This window comes from Papaver somniferum, chromosome 3 (genome assembly GCF_003573695.1).
Source record: "Papaver somniferum cultivar HN1 chromosome 3, ASM357369v1, whole genome shotgun sequence".
Taxonomy (NCBI): domain Eukaryota; kingdom Viridiplantae; phylum Streptophyta; class Magnoliopsida; order Ranunculales; family Papaveraceae; genus Papaver; species Papaver somniferum.
Genome location: NC_039360.1, coordinates 219,899,505 through 219,920,091, shown reverse-complemented (window position 1 = coordinate 219,920,091; position 20,587 = coordinate 219,899,505). Strand labels below are relative to the sequence as shown.

The following is a 20,587-nucleotide window of genomic DNA, read 5'->3' as shown; positions in this document are numbered from 1 at the left end:
ATATATGATACCTTGATAACAGTAAATCACAAAAGTTTTAAGGCGTGAAGGATAATAGTCCCACATTGCTAATATCCCATTAATAAACATTGAATATAATCTAGAAGGGTCACTCCACCCATTGTCAATTAGTTTTGAATTGGATGCCCTTATTCTAACATGGTATCAGAGTCAGGCCCCTATGTAAGTAGGCCCAACGGCCACCTATAACAACACTGATCCACGTGCTAGAGGCCCACAAAGAGTACCCTACACGTGAGGGGGCGTGTGAAGGATAATAGTCCCACATTGCTAATATCCCATTAATAAACATTGAATATAATCTAGAAAGGCCATTCCACTCATTGCCAATTGGCCAATTGGTTTTGAGTTGGATGCCCTGCAAGTGAAGTCCAATTTAATGAATCTGGTTTCAAAATCCCGCCGTACCAAAATCAGAAACTCGAGCTTCATATTCAAAATCCAACAAGAGTCCCAACTTAGGGACTTCTAATGGGGATATTGACGATCATTTGAACCATCACAACCCCCAAACTTAGGGTAATCATTACTCTCTGTAAGACCTTTAACTATGGCTTGAATTTACGGGTCTATAGTCTTTAAAATATCCGAAAGCTTCTTCTAGTTCTTAAGTCTGGTCATCTATCTGACCTAAGATAATTGTCTCATCAAATTCATCTCGAGAATCGCCATAAAGTTTCATCCCAATATATCCTGAACTAAAGGGTTAGTCATATTCAATTCCTCTAAATATCAGATTGTTGTCTAGTAACATTAAATACATTTAGTTCAGTGGTAATATTACCAAAGGATATGTTCATAAGTCCGGTCCTACAGTTGATGATAGCGTTAGCTGTCACTAAGAATGAGCGACCTAAAATCACTAGTATTTGTGCACTAGAGTCCTGAACAGGCTGAGTATCTATAACAACGAAATCCACTGGATAAATAAACTAATCAATCTCAATCAAAACATCCTCTACCACACCACGAGGTATTTCAAAATATCGCAACAATCAATGCAAATATTTTCTTTTACTCTCAATGCAGGATACAGGAATTTCTTCCCTGTTTTACGTGAAATCTTCCTTTTCTTTCATCCTTCACTTTGACACCTAATGCTTACACACTCAAATTCGTTGCAAACTCATTAAAGATTGTGTGTCAGGACTTCTATGAATACATGCCAAGCGTATAGAAACACGGGAAGGAGAGAAGCAAAACCGAGACTCTGTTTCTTCAAATACCCAACTATCTGCTCAAATTTAGTTGAATCAAACTCATATACCAGGCCTGTTTAGTCAACTAGAGTTCACCTGTACCAAACCCAGGGATTGAATCAGTCCAAAAGCTGTCCAAAAATCGAAACCTAATTTTGTTCTTTATTTCTCGCCAAAAACCAGAATTCAAATGTTGAAGATGAAGTTTCCTGAACCAAACCTCGGGTGCCTTTAACAGCTTGGGTGCCCCTTTGATTGAGGTGCCCCTTATCCAAATTATGGGTGCCTTTAGTAATTTCCCAGGATGCCTTTAACAACTTTTCGAACCGATTTTTTCCAAAATGCTTATTGGCCAAAAATAACACACACAAAACACCATAATAAGTACAAAAATGAGCCCTAACAATATATAGAATCGAGACAAATCGGACACAAAAATGTGTCCATTGGTACAAATGCAGTGAGTGATTAATGAGGGGGAGAGAGGTATCCCGGAAGATAAAATGGGTCAAATGCCCAAAAAAACATAAGGTGCGGTTGTAAAAGACAAGTAAAATTATGGTTGGGTAAAATGAAAACTATATCTCACAGACACGTATACCCTTCACCTCTTTTTTTTTCTTTTTATCCATTTCTCTCTCTAGGTTACTTTTTTTTCTTTTCGATTTAAAATTAATCACGAAAAAATTCACAACTTATGAAATATAAGTCATATTTTAATAAAACTTATAATTTTGGAAATGGTATGAGCATATCTACTAAACAAGACCTATTGTTGATACTAAATTCGAAAAAAATCAAATTTTTTTTGCTGTGATGAGACTGGTTGGATTCTGACTTAAACTAAGATATAAGAAATTATTCAAAAAATAGGTAGGATGAAACTGGATGCATCCTAATAAAATGAGAAAAATAAATTATTCAAAAATTGCTAGGGTGAAACCGGTATCATCTTGTTTTAGATTTCCATAAATTTGTTTTTATTCATATTTAACTGGCATGAAACTAGTTTCATCCTGTTTTATATTCGGTTGAAATTTGTATTCATCTATTTTAAAGCTAAAATGAAGCTGGTTTCATCCGGGTTTAATTTGTGATGTGCATGGTTCCATCCATGTTTATACAAGGATAAAATTGGTTTCATCAAGTTTAAACTAGGATAAATTTCAAGGTTTAGTATACGGTGTACTTGATTTTATAAAGAAAACTTGTGTCAATCCCATTGAATATCATCTGCACCTCAGTAACTTAATTAACTTACTAATTGAGTATGAAATTTTCGGATCGTACTTGATTCAATGTCGCGAAGTACACGTTTAGCGGATCTTTATCCTAATTTTTCACCTAAAAAAAACACCGAACACTACCAACTTTCTTTTACTTTATTCAAATAATATTACACACTATTTTATTTTTCCCAAGTACAATCATTATTGTAGTATTGTGGTGACATGCATTAGTTAGTTAGCATCTATCAACTAATTGACACGTCTTATATTCACAAATCATTTTCCTTTTTTCTATAGCTAGTAGTACTTAGGGCATTTCCTAATGCTTTATGAATTATATATTCATGGATCGTACAAGTCTCCGAGCACTGTAGGGTACTGACCAGTAGACTTGTGAATGCAATAGAAATATAGAACACGTTAGTTAAATTCTAATAAATATAGAGAGGGCACTTTAGTCCGCTGTTATAAATTTTTCTGGGTAAAATAACCAAATAGAATATTAGAACAGTATCTTTTAAATCCTAGAATATTAGAAGAGTATCTTTTTTTTACATGTCTATTTGACACACCAAAAATAGTATATGAGTTTTTTAGTCAATTTTGTGATCCCACAAAATAAGGTTTCCTTCGTCCAACAAACTTTTTTTAGGGAAAAGAATTTTCTATGTGCAGTTTTAACATCTATCTTAATTTATTTCGTAATTACTTATCTGCCTTCCATCCCAACAATGTTGATATGGCTGAGTTGGTCCATACTCCCAATGTCAAAGGTTTTATTTTGTTTTCTATTCTTTTGTTATTTACTTTTTTGTAATGCTAATAAAGACGTGTATAAAATATAAATCAACTAAATTCTAAGATAAAAGCCATTAGGTATGTAGATTCATTTGATAAGAAAGAAAAAACCAGACAAGAGATCAAATTTATACATCAATATTTTCTAGTGGTATAACTGAATCTGCAGCATCCAAAGAGACAAGACTTTGAGTATGAATTGTTGTTGTGCAATCTCTTTCAAATCCCTTAATTTCAAACAGCTTCCAAGTTCCAGAACTTACATTGTAAATATATGGTTTTCTTGTACCCCAGCAGTGATATGCTATGAATTCTCCTTTCATCTTGATGTATTCAAATTCGGTGAAGTACGAGTAGAAATACCACTTTTGTCGTGATAGGGACTAATCACTGAGTGTTTCTTATACCAACGTTTGGTATTGTTGTTAAACACCCATATGACCACTTCAGTTCTTGAAGAAGGATCGAATAGGCTCAATTCGCCTTCCAAATCGAAAAGTTGAAACTCATTTCCTGGGTATCTTCTTTGCGTTGGAGTATAATTACATGGCACAGCAGATTCCATGGTACTAAACTCCTCGGTTTCAATATTGAATGATAATATTGCGTCTGATAGGCTAGGGAGAACACAGTTGTTCGATATGAAATAAGCTAACCAATCCACCATCCAGTAAAACGTCCCGTTGATAAATACAGGCGGTCTTTTTGTACTTGGAGGGTAAGAGCCGCTACCAACACTTCTTCTATGCTTAGTTCTTAAATTAAGAATCTGAAAGTTGAATTTTCGTGCAGTATAGCGACATACAACCACTTCGTACTCCTTTTTACATGGATGGAAGTAAAATCCACAGACAGATAAAAGACGACTTGGCGAGGTGACGTTACTTGTTCTTTTGTGATCGGGTTCCAAATACAGAATTGCCATAAATGCCTGGCTTGGCTTGTGAATAAAAGAAACCCATCATATGAACCCCAGAGATCAGTTGGGCGTTCCTCGCCATATGAACTAAGATCGAAGCTTGTAGCCTCAACGTACTCAGCTTTATCATCAAAAAAAAAAGCTCTATGCAATTGTCAATGGGTTGCGAAAGAGATCGCACAACAATGGTTGGAGTAGATCGGGCTTGGTCTAGGTGTGCGCGCATAAAGTACGGATCCGTGGTTAAATCATATAACAAGTCAGTTGAGCTAGTATGGTGCCTCAACTGGAAGAGGGACTTTGCAGGAAGTCTAAGAGTATGTTGGTGATGATATGAAAAGGAAGATCAGGGATAGGATGTCCCTCGTGAACAGATTCATTGTCAACTTTTGATAACTTGGATTTCTTATTATTTCTCGTAAATAAAACAGACACTTACCCCATAGAATTGGAGCCCAAGCGATACATGGATGTTTACCCATTGATCAGATACTTCTGAAAAAGAGAAAAATTAATTAAGATGATCAAAGAGGGGTTTTTAAGATTCTATATGATTACTCGTTTATGTGAACTTAAGTACCCATTCAGGGAATACGATTAATATTTATACGTAGGCTATAGCCGAGTTATAGAAACCAAACCAGGAACAGGAATAGTAGGCCAGACTTGGGACTTTTATGGAAGTCCGAATTAGAACCATGTTAGGACACGACTTCTAAAGACTTGGGACGTTTCACATGGTTTGGTATGGGCCCGATTCCATCAAGCCCTATATACTGGATGATGATTCAACTAAACTCGAGACTTTTCTTCAAAAAAAAAAAAAAAGATCCTGAAAAGTCTCGTCTTCGGTTCCTCCGAAAAAAAAAACCAAATTAAATCTTTTCTCGCCACTTCAATCATCAACTGATAGCAGGAAATCTCATTAAACCTTATCAATTTGTGTGTGCTCGATGTGTAATTGGTCTGTTTTATCTTAAAACTCAAGTTTGTTAAATTTCGGAGTTAGGGTTTCTGAAATGTACGATGATAAGGTGATAGTCTAAATGGGTTATTTGAAGAACCATGATAAGGTGTCCAAATTTCTTATTTGATCTTCATATTCTTTATTTAACAGTGACTAGGATTCCATCTATAGAGAACCAATTGATGGGGTTTATTTTCCTTGTTTTTGCTCAAATTTGTTGTTTTTTTTTTTACTCAAATTTGTTCAAATCTGTTGTTACCACTTTATATATTTCATCACTTACTTGCATTCCTCCTCTTTACTCATTGACAAGGAATAATACATCAAGCTTCTTTAAAGGTTAATTTCATCATCTGTTCTGTTTTCTATGTAAAAGTCCGATGTATAACTCATGTTATCTGATTTGGTTATGAATAAACTGATGAATATGTGCAAAGTGTTTGATGAAATGCATCAACAAAATGGAATTATTTTATGAGCACCTGCATTTTAAATTACAAAGCATTTTTTTTTATTCTTCTCAGTTTTGTAATCATCTTTACACAAGTAGGACAACTTAGCTGATATTAGTCAGTGATCTTGTGAAAGACAACATTACAGTTTTGAGAATAGTGTTAGAACATGAGTAGTAATCGACTGGTTATGCCTCTCAAATTCGAGTTCATAGCCACTTAATCTAGCACCACCACCATGACACTACAATACCAATACCACGGCAACCACCTTTACCATAATACAACATCACCACCACCACCACCACCACCACCACCATATCACTAACCACCTGTCCAAAACATCAACACCACCACTGTAGAAATGTTATTAACTTAAAAACTTAGACGCCATCTTTTTGTATGTGGCGGTGGTGATGTGGGGGTGATGCAGTAATGCTGCCGTTGGTGGTATTAAGGAATTTAAGCTCATTGATGTTATGTCCCTTTGAACTGCCTAAGAGAACAATCTTGGATGTTTGTAGATTATGTCTCTTATTCATAGCTAGCAGCTGATTGAAACTTAGGTGCCCATCTTTTGGTATACCGATGTAGCACAACTATGATCGTAGGTGATGCTTACAAGCTTTGGCACCAATTCCTGCTGAAAACTTGCTTTGTGATTTTGTTGAGGCACTTGTTCTTTCAGATATACCCATGATGACTATAAGACATAGCTTCATTGTTTTCACCTGACTCATCTCTTTGTTTCATGTTTTAGTATTGAGTCTGCCAATGATTTATGATCTTAGCTAACGGTTACAAAGGCAGTGTTTCAAGTATCAGCCTCATTTGCTTCATAATCTTAACAATGTACATTAATGGATTGCATGTTCTCCTTGTTTTCCAGATTGATTCCTAAGGACTCACTCGCCAACTGTGAGGTTTCATTGGCTGATCTTTGAGGCAATGAGGATCAAGTGTGCAAGAAGTTCAGACTTAGAGTTGAGGATGTTAAAAGAAAGAATGTTCTTACCAATTTCTGGGTAAGTAACAATCTACAATTCCGTCTCTTATTAATGATTTATTTTGATACATATATTTATAATTGTTTGATTCAGGGAATGGATTTTACCACAGACAAGTTGAGACCTCTTGTAAGAAAGTGGCAGACATTGATTGAAATGCATATTGATGTCAAGACAACAGACAACTTCACCTCGAGGACATTCTGCATTAGATTCACCAAGCAGCGAGACAAACAAGTCAAGAGAACCTGTTATGCCCAATCTAGCCAGATTCGAGAGGTGAAGTTATGTCTTTCGATTTCAACATTTTCTCAAGATTGTTTCATCGTTCTGCAGTATATTCACCAAGCAGTCAGACAAACAGGTCAAGAGAATTTGTTATGCTCAATCTAGCCAGATTCGAGAGGTGAAGTTGGGTCTTTCGAATTCAACATTTTCTTATCATTTCATGTGATTCATGTGTGTAAGATTCTTTTGTGACCCTATTGGAAGAATAGGGAAATCATGGTAAACCAACATTTTCTTATTATTTCCTGATTGTATCATCTGTACTTTGTGTTGTCGGATTCTTCACAAGATGGCTGAAATCATGGTAAACCTGGCCTCTTCATGTGATCTTAAAGAATTGGTGGCAAAATTTATCCCTGAGATGATTGGAAAGGATATTGGGAAGGCTACATCAAGCATTTACCCATTGCAGAATGTGTTCATTAGGAAGGTCGTGATCATAAGTTTGATAAAATTATGAATGCAAGTGCTATGTTATGCGAAATGGAAGGAGTACTTGGAGATATTGCAACAGATGACAAGACTAAGTGGCCAAAAACTTATGTAAATCTTGTAGGATAGCTACCAAATTAGAGTGGCAAGATTAGGTGACAATCTTAGTAGATGGATTTCAGTTTTAATGTTTAGTATGCAATTCTAGGTTTCTATAATTTGTCTTTCAGTTTGTATTTAGAGATTCTATGTGTTGAATGTTTTTTTTTTTTATATTAATATAAAGTTCTTTAAATTGCAACTAGAATTTAAACCGTTTCATTTAATATTTTGTTTTCAGAACCAGGGGAAAATTTTGTCTCAGATTCAACCAACTTCTGAATCACCCGATCTGAATACTAATGTCTGAATCGCCATATCTAAATACTAATGTCTGAATCAGTAGGCTGAATGATGACAGAGCATTTACATAGGACAGACATCAACTGTTATTAAATTTAACATATGATAACCGTGATACTAAATAATAGAGTATGTCCCTGACTTAAAGTCACATACTTTATTTGTCATAGTTAAATGACGTTTTCGATTCGTTATTTATAAAGAGTCACACCAAATAGATAACGGTTCGAATGACAGATGAAAGCCGTGATAAACCATGTTTTATAACAGATTTCATACGTCATTTATAGGCCCTTCTGGACTAGTGTAAGTATGATAGTTTTCATACATACACATTTGCTATTTCGAGTTGAGTTTACTCGCCTATCTTTTTCTCGAAATATGTGCCGGTAAGCTTTCGTTTTAACTATTTTCATCTTTAGCCGTGACGAAAGTCATGATGACGTTTCAATATTGAAAATAGCTTTAATGACGATAGTCGTGAATAACAATTGTTATAACATTATAAAAGAATGTTTCAATGATTGAAATGTAGAGTTGAGATTACCATCTATGGATATAAGCATATATAGTGTGTTCGCACATTAGCGTATAAATCCATGTGCCAGAAGCCAAGTGCGTGCACATGTGTGAATGCGGTATTGGTGAAGGACACAGGTTGAGTACGCGTACCCACGGAAGTTTTCGAACCGAAAAATTCTGCTGAAGTTTGTAAGTTTGCAAACTAGTAAACCAGTCACCTTAGATACACGTACTCACAGAAGTTTTCGAACCGAAAATTTCTGCTGAGTTTGTAAACTCAAATCCGGTAGCTAAGGTACGCATACCCGGACGCGTACTCAAGATGGTGATATCTAGAATCGGTAGTTCATGAACTTAAAACAATAAATTATAAGGAATGAAATCTTTGCAAACCGTGGCTATATGGTTCATGAATTGATTCAAGTGGATCAAACCGATTTTGTTTCAATTGTGTCTATGAATAAAGACCTAAGCAATTGAACAAATCTTCAACTAGTTTTTATGAGTCATTTGAACTAGTTATGAGAAAGATGAATACGGTTAATATGAAAGTGCTCATATGGCTAACCATTGGTTAAATATTTGTGAACCAACTAAGTGTACACGTTTAGGTACGGTTAATCAAACCTAAATGAATACATTTCATTTGTATGTGTGACAAGCTAAGTTTCGATCTAACAGTTGAAAGATATTAGCTTGGTTGAATCAGGGTTTTCATCTAACGGTGAATATTGAATGCTTTGTTACCAAGGTAATTTAGATGGCAAACCCTGATTTGAAAACTATATAAAGGAGACATCTAGCATCTGAAAAAACTAATCCCCGCACCTCCTGTGTGATACTAGTTGGTTTGCTAGAGTCGATTCTCCTTTAATATTAGGTTTCTTATCGAGACCTGTAGGTTAACGACTGAAAGACTTCATTGGGATTGTGAAGCCAGACGAAACTACTTTTCTTGTAGCCGAGCGATCGGATCTTGACATTTTCTATTGTACGAGTTAAATTGAATAATTGGCTTGAGATTATATCTCCGATAAGGCAAGATAAAAAGAAATCACAAACATCTTGGTCTCTTCGTTTGTGATTCCACAATATCTAGTTTGGCTACCATACGATTTAGATTATTGTGAGGTGATTGATAATACTTGGATGTTCTTCGGGAATATAAGACCGGTTTATCAATTGGTTTCTGTTTACCTTGATTTACCAAAAGACAAAACAAAAACTCTTGGGTATTTCTGTGGGAGACAGATTTATTCAATTCTATAGACTTTTCAGTGTGAGACAGATTTGTTTATCAAGTCTTCGACTTTGGGTCGTAGCAACACTTAGTTTTGGGTGAGATCAACTAAGAGAATCAAGTGTGTAGTATCCTGCTGAGATCAGAGACGTAAGGAGCACAACTGTACCTTGAATCAGTGCTCGATTCATTAGGGTTCAACTACAGTCCAGACCAAAGTTAGTTTGTAGTAGGCTAGTGTTTCTGCATTTGCAGTTTCCTCGTTAATAAAATTTCTGGTGTCTGTGTTATTTATATTCCGCATTATATTTTGTTATATAATTGAAATATCACAGGTTGTGCATTGTATCGATCAATTGTGAAATCCAACCTTTGGTTGTTTATTAGAAATTGATTGATCCTTGGATATTGGTCTTTGGTACTATCCAAGTTTATATCTCTTGTATGTAATCAAGACTAGCAGATTTGCTTGAGTAAGAATTAAATCAAGAGATAGAGATATAAAACTCTTTGATATACTTTTCTATTGATTGAGTCTAACTGTGTAGTTGATTTTCATAAAAGTATATTGGAGTTTGTCCATACAGATTGCTAATCGAAATATTGGGTGAGGTTGTTAGACCCCTGTTTTTTCAATTGTATCAGAGCAGGCAAACACGTTCAAGACCTCAAAAGTATGTGTTTGTAGCGATCTGACTCTATGGACAGAGGTGCTATCTCTATTAATGTACCACCAGTCTCCGATGGCTCTAATTACTTATGATGGAAAATTGCTATGCGAGATTTTCTTCAAGCGCGTGATTTCCAATCATGGATATATGTTGTTGATGGCTATGATGCTCCCGTTGTTGCAGTAGGTAACGTTAATCTTCCAAAAAAATATTGGCGAATACGATGCTGCTGAGATACTTGCTGAAAAGCAAAAATCCGATGGTTTGAATTCCATCATACATGCCATTGCCCCAAATCTTCAGCACCAAGTGTCAAAATACACTAGGTCTAAAGATGCGTGGGATATCTTAGAAACCATATTCGAAGGTAATATCAGCGAAAAGGAAGCTAGTCTTCAAAACCTTAATTCCGATTGGGAAAACCTTCATATGCAGATGAAGATTCAGTTGATGAGTTTAATCGTAAGTGTCTAAAATTGTTAATGCATATTTTGCATTGGGTAAGACTATTCTTGAAAAGGACATTATGATGAAAATTCTCAGATCGCTGCCATCTAGATACGACTCTAAGAGGCATGCCATCGTTGAGGGAAATAACTTTAATATACTTTCCAGAAACACTCTGATAGGAAAGTTAAAAACTCTTGACACAAGCAGAACATTCGCGCTCAATGCTGTAACCAAAACAGGTGTATCCTCTCACTTGTCTTGGGCTGATGAATGTGATAATTCACTATTAATCAGAAAGGTCAAGAATTTGATAAAGGGGAAAAAATGGATGTGATGAATATCCATCTTCAGTTAATGCTTCTGATGATTCAATAGAAGAAAAAACTACTATGGATGTCTCAGAAGAGTCTACTACAGAGTCTCTCTCCTCTTCAACTTCTGATTCAAAACTTGAATGTGACACAAAGTTTCTTGAACTCTTAAATAAAAAGATTCTTCAAGAAAACCTTCACTTGAAGTCCTCCTTGAAGAGAGTTGAATCATCACTCCATGCGAAAAACATTGATATAGAGCATCTTAATGACAAGTTCGTCAGAACCATGTGTCTAAAGGAACAAGATATTAACACTCTCAAGTATGACCTGCAAAGATTATCTGGAAGCTCTGACAAAATTGCAGCAATATTATTTGGTCAGAGATCCTTTGGAAACACTAATGGTTTAGGATTCAAAAGCAAAACTAAAAGCTCAAAGTTGTGCGTTCCTACTAATCAAAGAACAACGTTTGTTGATTGTTGTGTTAAACAGGAAAAATCACATAAAGACGAAAAATCCTCATTGATTTGTTCTTTTTGTGGACATTCGAAGCATGAACAGAGCATTTTTTGGAGATTCAGAAAGAGCAATACGAGAATCACCAAACTTCAAGAGAACATGCAAAAAATGAATCTGGGTCCAGATAACCAAGTTCTTTTAAAAAAATCCAGATCGAGACGAGGTAAGAAATCTGTCTACACAACAAACAGTGAAAAGCCACGAAAAAAATAAGAGGTGTGAGCATATGGCTCACTCGGTCACCAACTAATGCTGGTGACGTCTGCATCCTCATTTTTAGCTTGGGAAAAATGAGGGTTGCACTAAAAAGTGGCTCAAGTCCTTGTGTTTGTAAATATTTTTCTTTTAATTGTTAAGAAAATTTTCTCCTAAGAATATGGAGGGCGGATAACAAATCCTGAAAGACTCATTCAATGTCTTTTTAGGATTTTAAGTTTACAAATCCGTATATGTAATTCCGTGTCCTTCTTTTCTCCTTCCTCATCAAAAGATACATTCCCATGGTTCCTGTAACTAGAGGGATCACAAGACGAGATGCAGTCGAAGCAGTTAATGTATATCTTTGTGAAGGATCTCTTCCTCAAGAGTAAAGAAAGTGAAGTTGACAATCAATGAAGAAGGTTCTTCCTCTAACTGTCTCTTGTCTGTTTGTTATTATGATAATGATTTTAGTGGCATGGTGAAAGATTTCATCAACAAGAGAAATAATTTAAAATCTCAAATCGTTTCCTCTTTAGAAAAGATAACTCACTATGAAAAATGTTGCCTCTAACCAAGAACACCTTGTGTGAACTGAAAAGAGAACTTAGTGAGTTAACTGACATTTCTGAAGATCTAGAGGAATTAAATAATCCCATTATCAATAGCTTCTTCAATAATAAGAAGGAATTCTCTGTGGATGCTCTGAGAAAGCTCTATAATGTCTAGTAAACCTTCTTATGAGAATTTTATTCTTGTGTTTTGTTTAGAAGAATAAGTAGAGTTTGGAATAACCATTATTGTGAGTACACATAGCTATGTCCAACATTTTCATCTTCATGTTTTTAGTTTATTTGTTTAAATTATAAAAAATTGTTTTGAAAGATGATGATTGCAGTATTAATCTTTATGGTTTTATATATTGCAATATGTTATGGTATATGTATGTTTGCATCCGTGAACTATTATTGTCCCATACGATGTCAAAAGTTATCTTGTTTATATGTCGATATGCATGTACAGATACAAGAGTGAATGAACTTTTGAAAAACAAAACTTAATCCTATTATGTCAATTCTTTGATGGAAGATAGGTTAAAATCTTTTGTTTACAAGGATTATGTTTATTGTATACCGTTATGCTAATAGTGATGGAAAATAGAATGAATCCTTGTATATTCCGCAGTATTGATCTTCCCTGATCCATATTTTATGTATATACTTTGTGGATCCATAAGTCTTCTTGTGTGAGCAATTCCAACTAAACTAATTATAGATTCGTTTGTGATTATTTTGGTTGTGTATTCCGATTAGATTAATCATGGGTTCTCTTGTGGTTAATTTGATTGAGAATTTTTGGATAGCAAAATCATTTTTTGGTTGTTGGTGTCCAAAGAAATCCTTATTTTCTTCTAAAAGTAAGGTCGCTCTTGTTGTTCTTTCGGGAATGACATCAAATGGGGGAGAGTTCTTTTGAACTTGCGCTTAATTTCCATATCTTTGTGGGGAGTGCGGCTGTGGAATATTTGAGGATTTATCTTGTATCTTTATAAACTCCGTGATGAATGCATTTAGCTTCGGATTTATGATTGCATCAAAACAAAGTTGATATGTACTTTTCTTTAGTCTTGAAGTGTCTCCATGAGAATTTCATTAGGATTCCGTTTTCGTACCTTTGCCAATTTTATTGACAAAATGGAGAGAATTAATATGTAGTTCACACTACAAATACATATGGTTTTCGGATCATTATGTAAGGGGAGCGGTTTTCGTGTTGAGACGAAGTATTGACTAAGGGGGAGTGATACATATCACCATAGTATTGTTGTCGAAGTTGTGATATGAGAACTTTGATGTTGTGTAATAATACTATGACACTGTATAACAATAATCAAGAGCTATTGTTTTCTCATTGTTATGGCTACGGAACTTCAACAACGATGATGCTAAACTTACAACCTTTGGAATCATTAGAGTACTTAGAAGTGACGAAGATTTTGAGTAATGTTGAAGCACCAAGGAGATCAAGCATGTGGACGAGAAGCTACAAAGTTTTATCTTTTGTGTAATCCATATGTATTGATAGTTTTGCCACTAAAATTGACAAAGGAGGAGATTGTTAGAGCATCGCTTGGTCTAACTCGCATGTGTTGCTATCTCAAGCATGTTTGTTAATATTAGTGACCAAAACTATATGTCTTGATTTCTAGTTTACTTATGACTAAATCTCGGTCTAGGATAGTCAAGTGTAGTTGAAGTTCCAGACTCCATGGCGATCATCTTACGAAGACGAAGAACTACTCGAGGAACCGGTGGAACTTCATCCGACTAAAAGGTATGTGGAGACTTGAACTTATCTATCACTCAAAAATATATTCTATCTCCTACTCTTGAGACAAACTCGTATAAGTATGATAGTTTTCATACATACACATTTGTTATTTCGAGCCGAGTTTACTCGTCTATTTTTTTCTCGAAATATGTGTTCGTAAGCTTTCGCTTTAACCATTTTCATCTTTACCCGTGGCGAAAGTCATGATGACGTTTCAATCTTGAAAATAGCTTTGATGACGATAGTCGTGAATAACGATTGTTATAACATTATAGAAGAATGTTTCAATGATTTAAATGTAGAGTTGAGATTACCATCTATGGATATAAGCATATATAGTGTGTTCGCACATTAGTGTATAAATCCATGTGACGAAAGCCAAGTGCGTGCATATGTGTGTATGCGGTATTGGTAAATGAGACAGGTTGAGCACGGAAGTTTTCGAAACGAAAATTTCTGCTGGAGTTTGTAAGTTTGGAAACTAGTAAACCAGTCACCTTAGGTATGGGTAACCGTACGCGTACTCACGGAAGTTCTCGAACCGAAAATTTCTGCTGAGTTTGTAAACTCCAATCCGGTAGCTAAGGTACGCATACCCGTATGCGTACTCAAGCTGGTGATATCTCAAATCAGTAGTTCATGAACTTAAAACAATAAATTATAAGGAATGCCATATTTGCAAACCGTGGATATATTGTTCAAGAATTGATTCAAGTGGATCAAACCGATTTTGTTTCAATTGTGTCTATGAATAAAGACCTAAGCAGTTGAACAACTCTTCAACTAGTTCTTATGAGTAATTTGAACTAGTTATGAGAAAGATGAATACGGTTAATATGAAAGTGCTCATATGGCTAACCATTGGTTAACTATTTGTGAACCAACTAAGTATACACGTTTAGGTACGGTTACTCAACCCTAAATGAATACATTTCATTTGTGTGTGTGACAAGCTAAGTTTCGATCTAACGGTTGAAAGATATTATCTTGGTTGAATCAGGTTTTTCATCTAACGTTGAATATTGAATGCTTTGTTACCAAGGTAACATAGATTGCAAACCCTGATTTGAAAACTATATAAAAGAGACATATAGCATCTGGAAAAACTAATCCCCGCACCTCCTGTGTGATACTAGTTGGTTTGCTAGAGTCGATTCTCCTTTAACCTTAGGTTTCTTCTCGAGAACCTGTAGGTTAACGACCGAAAGACTTCATTGGGATTGTGAAGCTAGAAGAAACTACTTTTCTTGTAGTTGAGCGATCTGATCTTGCCATGTTCTATCGTACAAGGTCAATGGAATAATTGTCTTGAGATTATATCTCCGATAGGGCAAGATAAAAATAAATCACAAACATCTTCGTCTCATCGTTTATGATTCCACAATATCTAGTTTCGCTGCCATACGATTTAGATTATTGTGAGGTGATTGATAATACTAGGCTGTTCTTCGGGAATATAAGACCGCTTTATCAATTAGTTCTTGTTCACCTTGATTTACCAAAAGACGGAACAAAAACTCTTGAGTATTTCTGTGGGAAACATATTTATTCAATTCTACAGACTTTTCTGTGTGAGAAAGATTTGTTTATCAAGTCTTCGACTTTGGGTCGTATCAACTCTTAGTTGTGGGTGAGATCATCTAAGGGAATCAAGTGCGTAGTATCCTGCTGGGATCAGAGACGTAAGGAGCGCAACTGTACCTTGAATCAATGTGAGATTGATTAGGGTTCAACTACAGTCCAGACCTAAGTTAGTTTGTAGTAGTCTAGTGTCTGTAGCGGCTTAATACAGTATGGTGTTCAATCTGGACTAGGTCCCGGGGTTTTTCTGCATTTGCGGTTTCCTTTTTAACAAAATTTCTGGTGTCTTTGTTATTTCTATTCCGCATTATATTTTGTTATATAATTGAAATATCACAGGTTATGCGTTGTATCGATCAATTGTGAAATCCAACCTTTGGTTGTTGATTAGAATTTGAGTGATCCTTGGATATTGGTCTTTGGTACCATCCAAGTTTATATCTCTTGTATTTAATCAAGACTCGCAGATTTGTTTGAGTAAGAATTAAATCAAGAGATAGAGATATAAAACTCTTTGATATACTTTTCTATTGATTGAGTCTAACTGTCTACTTGATTCTCATAAAAGTATATTGGAGTTTTTCTATACAAATTTCTAATCTAAATATTGGGTGAGGTTGTTAGACCCCCGCTTTTTCACTGGCAACACAGTAGTGAGTGTTGAGGAATTTTCACGTCTCAACACTAAGAGGAAAAATGTGTTGAGGCAGTTTTCCTGGCAATACAGTAGTGAGTGTTGAGGAATTTTCACGTCTTAACACTAAGAAGAAAAATGTATTGAGGCAGTTTTCCTGGCAACACAGTGGTGAGTGTTGAAGAATTTTCACGTCTCAACACTAAGATGAAAAATGTGTTGAGGCAGTTTGCCTGGAAACACAGTAGTGAGTGTTGAGGAATTTGAACGTCTCAACACTAATAGATTTAATATTTATTTGATATGCCTAATAGATATAAAACATTTAGTTTAAGGATAGTTACTTAGCTCTATCTCCGCTAGGCATGTCCTTCGCGCATGATTGAGCTTTGGGTGTATCAGGATCTCCCGTGAGTAATCAGCGTGACAAAAGTCCCCATGTGTAATTATCCTGAGCTTATTTTCTCGTGGAAGGTGTGCTTCCATTGCATTCGCTGGTAAGACGGTGATTGCGTTTAAACTTCTAAACCTGAAGGAGGCTTCAGTCCCCAAGTGTAGCTTACTTTGGTTTTACCACCTTGAATCCACGCCTCTGTGATTTGATACAAGCTTATTGTACTCTCCTGGATGGGATGCTTGGAACATCACATGGACGAAATATTATTTGTAGTAGTTGTTGCTATGTTGAAGCTATGGCCGGTATCAACGAACGAGCATAAGAGGTTCTTGGCAGCAGCTGTGATCAGAAGAGACTTGGTTGGCTGCGATCACAGTCCTTGACAGGGAGAAGTGGCGACTACGGGAACGAACCTTAGCAGAAAGGAGTGGCGGCTTCTGGAGAGAACGTTTAAGAGGAGAGGCTTCTGGAGGAGAAATTTTGAAGCGGCTCCTGGAGCGAAACGTTTAAGCGGAGCGGCTTCTGGAGCGAAACGTTTATGAGGAGCGGCTTCTGGAAAGAAACGTTTAAGCGGAGCGGCTTCTGGAGAGAACGTTGAAGCGGAGCGGCTTCTGGAGCGAAACGTTGAAGCGGAGCGGCTTCTAGAGGCGAAACGTTGAAGCGGAGCGGCTTCTGGAGCGAAAAGTTGAAGCGGAGCGGCTTTTGGAGAGAACTTTGAAGCGAAGGCTTCTGGAGAGAACGTTGAAGAGGCTTCTGGAGAAAAGGTCGAAGCGCCAAAGCAATACAACTAAGGGCTGAAAATATATCTCGGCGCTGCACCTTGGAGAAATAGAGAATCTCACACACACGCTCCATTATAGATTACATAGTTTTGTGAACAGAGCCCCAGAAAGCATTAATGCATAACTCCACCAATTGATGTTCAGTCACATTTGGTTTATGACAATCTAACGCCCGAGTTCTGAATCCCTTAACTAATCATTCGTATGTTCATTGTTTCGATCCTTTTGAGTTGTGGCCATGTCCGTATGAGCCTTAGCAAGAAATTCTTGTCTTTCCATCAAATCAGCAATGGTAATAGGGGGTTGGCTTCCTTTGTCCCCTCCGGTCTCTCGTCCTGATGGTGGAGTGGCAGCAGCTCTGGTGACAACTAGAAGCGTCACACTTAAAGAAACAATAGGGGTGGCGGCAGCGGCTCTGGATCTGGTGATCAGAGGTGTAACGCCTGAGGGAACGTTTCTTATGCCGCTGGTGTTGGTGGTAGAGTCTGCGGCGCCAAGGGTGTTGATCGTGCTGACAGGTGGTACATTGATGTCACTGGAATGAATGTTGATATCAAGGGCGTTTTCAGCGCCTGTGGCATCAGGGTTTGTTACTGACCTGGACCTGAGCTCTACCATCTTGAAATTAGGATTGAAAAATAAATTTGGAAATTGGCATTGCAACCGAGAGATTAATCTCCCACTGTGGTCGCCAATTATTTGTGGGTAAAAACTGTTTCTGCTGGTTTTGGTCAATTTGGGTGTGTGGATGAGAAACGAGCCTAAACCTTAAACAAATGTACTGCGCGGGAGTATTTTAGATTTGAGAGATCAATCTGTACAATCCTGGACTAAACCAACAAATGGACGTTCCAAGCTTGCTTCGGTCACAAAGTGAAGGAGAAGGGTTGGTCTTAGGGAGGGACGCGAAGAAGGTGTTGAGACCAGAATGGTTAATTCTGAAGGTGTGGCTATTTTATGACTTGTATCAGAATGTGGAACTAGCTTTCGGAATGTAAGCTATTAGTTCTTTGGTGTTTTCTGGATACCGTGTTGTTATTCACCAAAAACTTGTTGCTTGGTCGAAATAGGTGAAACATATTTATACAAGTCATAACTGAATGCACCCTGGTCTCGTAGGAAGTGGGAGTCGTTGAGTGATGGAGAAGTGAGGTAATGTGTAAATTCCAGAAGCCATGTTCCCACTATGAAGGAAACGGGTTTGTTTACACCCACAACTTCTTTCCACCACTAACTGCCCTGTTTTCCTGATACTTTCTTATGATGGACGTGTTGCACGCCTCACGCTGTAAACCGCCAAACCAATACCCTGATGAGCACCCCCCAGTTTGTGACATGTTTGATGTCTCGAGTATGGAAAAGTGTAGCAGATTGCTGAGTGGGTCTTGTGTACAAGACCTGGATACTCTGATTAATTATACGCCAACTAAGTAGCAGATAGCCATGTGTTGCGAGTAAAAGTCAGGAGACTTTCCGCAAGAGAATAGCGTGTGATGCTATTAGGCTTGCTGGTCGCCTAAAACTTTCCATAGTCCTATCAATTCTGTGGAGAATTTGGACGGCTGAGATTGTAATTCATGTGAGAGGGTGGTCATTGATTATGGTCGCATTCCGTTGGTATCTTTTAATAGCATAGTAGAGCCATTGGCACATGCAAGTGACATGGTGGCATGGCCAAAGCTAGGATTTGGCGTCGTAGCCAAAATTAGGGCTTGGTGCCATGGCCAAGGCTAGAATTTGGCATATTGGTGTTAGACCCAAATATGGCTTCAGCAATATTGGCTCCAGTTGCCATATCAAACTTAATGCTTTAGGGAGCATTACTTGGCTTGGTTGGCGTGACAACCTTGGCTAAATTAGGGTTCGGAATATCGAAACACTAATTAGCGCGTGTGGCATGTGGCCGTGGCACAATGTCGTTTTTTGTGCAAACGGAGCCATGGCCATGACAAAGGAATCATGGCAGAGCCATAACACGGGGATGGCCACAAGAGCAAGGGCGGCTATGAGTGGCCATAGCGTGGAGCCACTTTTAGAGTTTTCTGGGTTCCACATGGCTCGTGGCATGTTGTGGGCCCAAAGCGGCGTAATTTGGGCCATAACTGGAAATTAGGGTTTTGGTTAATGCGCCTAAAACAAAGTCGTGATTCTGACTAGAAAACCCTAATTTAAGCATGTCATGACGTTGGCCATGAACAAGATGTACGTTGGCACGTAGGTGCGCTATTTACGGCACGTTGGCCTGTTTGGCATGCTGCCACAAATTGGCACGTTTGGCGTGGCGGAGTGGCATGTTGGCATGCCGTTCAGCTCATTAGCGCAACATGGCACGTTTGGCATGTTGGCGCGGTTTTGGAAAGCCAATTGGCTTTGTGACCATCTGGCGCAATTTGCCTCCTTAAATACTGTGGCAAGTTTAGAGCAACCTGATTGGTTAATATAGAAGAGGCTGGCCAAGCATGGGCGTGGCCACACTTCTAGTGTGCGTGTGGCAGATTTAAAGTGACCTGATTGGTCGATGGGAAAGAAGAGGGACGGTCAAGCAACATGGGGCGTGGCCATTGGCAAGTGGCGTCGGCTGGCTTATGGCACGACCACACCTCCCTTTGCTGATGCTCCTTTTTCCGTGTCTCCTCTTTTTATTCCTTGTTTTCTGATTTTGGATAGGATTTTGAACCTACTAATCCATGGCGGATCAATTGCCTAGCTTTCCTAGGTTTAGTCTCGACCAGTAAGATCTAATATACTGCACGGGGCGCAAAACCCTAATTTTGCAAATTAATTGGGTTAGGATATTTTCGTGAGTTATCACAAAATTGATTGAAATCTGTATAGAGTTCTTTAAATTTATTGCCGGAGAGCAGTGTGCTTTCCTGTTGAGTTCTTTTATGCAAATACCTTAACCTTGATATTTCGGGAAATTCATGCTACTCTGCTGCGAGTGAACATTAATTGTCATGTCATATCAATATTAAGGGTTCAGCCGGGGAACATAGCACAGAAAAGTATTTAGTGAATCTTATATTAATAAGTAATATGGGCAAGGCGCCGAAATTTACAGAGCATCTGGGATGGTTCCTACATTCGCCAATCTGGATAAATTTCATGTAAATATATTGAACGGCTCAATAAATGTGTCAGTGGAGAGGTTGACACTCATCACTATTACGTGGCTCTGTCTCTTTGCAGAGTGACAACATATTAAATGCGGGAACTTTACAACTTCAGCCCTGA

General features: G+C 37.4%; 1 long non-coding RNA gene across 1 annotated transcript; it reads left to right on the top strand.

Annotated features, from left to right (window-relative positions):
* The first annotated feature begins 6,169 nt into the window (after positions 1 to 6,169).
* Positions 6,170 to 7,214, top strand: LOC113358716. Its single transcript, XR_003364713.1, has 2 exons — positions 6,170 to 6,610; positions 6,686 to 7,214. It is a non-coding gene; the product is annotated as an uncharacterized LOC113358716 (long non-coding RNA).
* The last annotated feature ends 13,373 nt before the right edge of the window (positions 7,215 to 20,587 follow it).